The sequence below is a fragment of the Penaeus chinensis genome, chromosome 41 (assembly GCF_019202785.1).
Source record: "Penaeus chinensis breed Huanghai No. 1 chromosome 41, ASM1920278v2, whole genome shotgun sequence".
In the NCBI taxonomy this organism is placed as follows: domain Eukaryota; kingdom Metazoa; phylum Arthropoda; class Malacostraca; order Decapoda; family Penaeidae; genus Penaeus; species Penaeus chinensis.
This window is the reverse complement of record NC_061859.1, coordinates 10426808-10429307: the sequence shown is the minus strand read 5'-3', so window position 1 is coordinate 10429307 and position 2500 is coordinate 10426808. Positions and strand designations below refer to the sequence as shown.

The following is a 2500-nucleotide window of genomic DNA, read 5'->3' as shown; positions in this document are numbered from 1 at the left end:
AGAGAGAGAGAGAGAGAGAGAGAGAGAGAGCGAGAGAGAGAGAGAGAGAGACAGACAGAGAGAGAGGGGGGGGGGGTAGACAAATAGAAACAAAGGACTTTTTCTCTCTTTCTATATCAGAAATCTCTAGAAAATGAATCAAGATGCCACACTTGATTAACATCCAGAATGACCACTACAAAAAACAACCTCTTTACCCACAGGTGTTAACCGGGGGACGGGACCAGAGATGACGTCACGAGAGGGGGCGTGGTCTTCATTAACGTGAAGAAAAAATGGGGAAAAAATAACGGAAAGGGAAAGAAGGGACAGGGGAAGGGGAAAATGGGGGAAGGAAAAGGAGAAGACGAGAAGGATAAAATAGGTGACCAAAGAAACCGCCAGATACCGTCCATCCAACACAAGAGGAAGACTTGGTGGCTCTTTAACACAGGGAAACAGTGAGTTACACTCCGTTTTCTTTCTTTTGTTTGTTATGCCTTTCCCTTTTGGATGTTGTAGAGATCGAGTGCGCTGCCCTCTTAGTTTGATCGATAATTGTGCTATCAGTAGTACTGTTACTACTACTACTACTACTACTACTACTACTACTACTACTACTACTTCTACTACTACTTCTACTACTATTACTATCATATGATAATAGCAATATTAGTAATGGTAATAATGATAATAATATTATGAAGAAAATTATATAATGTTAATGATATTACTGTTAATCTATATTATGATGTAACATAGTACAATGTTATAATAACGATAATAACAACAACAATAATAATAATGAAAATTAAATTGATCATGATAATGATAATGATGATAATAATAATATTGATAAAGATAATAATAGTAATAATAATAATAATAATAATAATAATAATAATAATAACACCAATAAGAGCAGTTGTAAGAATAATGTTGAGGGTGATAATAGTAATATTGATAATCATAGTAATAATAACAATAATAATTATAGTAATAATAATGATAACAATAATAATAATGATTATTATTGCTATTGATATCATTATTCTTATTGTTAATATTGTTATCATTGTTGCTGTTGTTATTATCCTTATTATTATTGTTATTATTATTACTTTTTATTATTATCATTATTGTTGTTACTATTATCGTTATTATTATTATCATTGTTATTATTATTGTTATTGCTATTACTATTATTATTATTATTATCATTATCATTACTACTACTACTACTACTGTTACTATTCTACTTTTATTTTTTATTATTATCTTTATTACTATTGTTATTATTATCAGCATTATTATTATCATTACTATTGTTTCTGTTGACGGTATTATCGTTATTCTTGTTATTGTCATTATTGTTATTATTATCATTATCATTATCATTATCAATATTATCATTATCATTGTTATTATTATTTTTATCATTACTATTATCATTGTTATTATTATTTTTATCATTACTATTATCATTGTTATTATTATTTTTATCATTACTATTATCATTGTTATTATTATTTTTATCATTACTATTATCATTGTTATTATTATCATCATTATCATTATCATCCTTATTATTATTTCATTATTTTATCACTATCATTATTATCATTATGATTGTTTTTATCATCATAACGATCATTGCTTTATTACCAATATTATTAATCCTATTGTTATTATTATTATATACATCACCATCATCATTATCTTGATTATTATTCTCGTTTTCATTACCGTTATTATTACTTTCATCATTGATATTATTGTTGTCATCATTGCCCTTACAATATATATATAGATCGATAGATAAATAGATAGATAGATAGATAGATAGATAAATAGATAGATAGATAGATAGATATTCGTAATTGTTGATACGATTTTCATCTCTTTTTCAGCTTGACATCCTGTGGATCCAACGTATGCTCATAGGATGGTCATCACGCTGGGAATAACTCTTATAGAGTGATCATCAGTTTTAACAATAGCCCTTTAAAAAAAAACAAAAAAAAAACAATAAAAGCGAAAAATAGAACATAACTATGACGGTAATTCATTAGTTGTACTTCTTCAAACCTCAATTTCTACTTCTCCGATTGTTGTTACTTTTATACATGAGTTTTTCCTTTTGCTGGTGATAATACAGGCAAAAACAAAAGAGAGAAAAATAATCTTCGTGTGTCGGTGTGAGTGTAGTGAATGTTTACAGTATTTTTCTCCCAAACCGGTTATCACTACACGTATTTGTCCCTCGCACAAGACATGCTAAAACCTCGCGAGGCGCCGCGATCGAGTGAAGATGGAACAGTAATAACAACTACAACAACAATAACAACAAAAGCAACAACAGGAACAACAGCGACAAAAACAACAATAATAGCAAAAGCAAGAAACAAATGCAGCATCAGCAACAACAAAAAAATATATCATCAACAAAAACATGTAGAAAGGATTTGCAAAAGAAAACAATTCTGGTTATTTTTAAAAATATATTTGTTTCTATAGCTGC

General features: G+C 28.4%; 1 protein-coding gene across 1 annotated transcript in view; it reads left to right on the top strand.

Moving 5' to 3' along the window:
• Window positions 1-2500, top strand: part of LOC125047555 — an 18587-nt gene that overhangs the window by 16031 nt on the left and 56 nt on the right. Inside the window, exons 6-7 of the mRNA XM_047645829.1 lie at window positions 204-440; window positions 1890-2500. The exon at window positions 1890-2500 is cut by the window's right edge and continues 56 nt beyond it. The gene's annotated coding sequence lies outside the window, so the exon portion shown is untranslated. The remainder of the gene's footprint in view (window positions 1-203; window positions 441-1889) is intronic.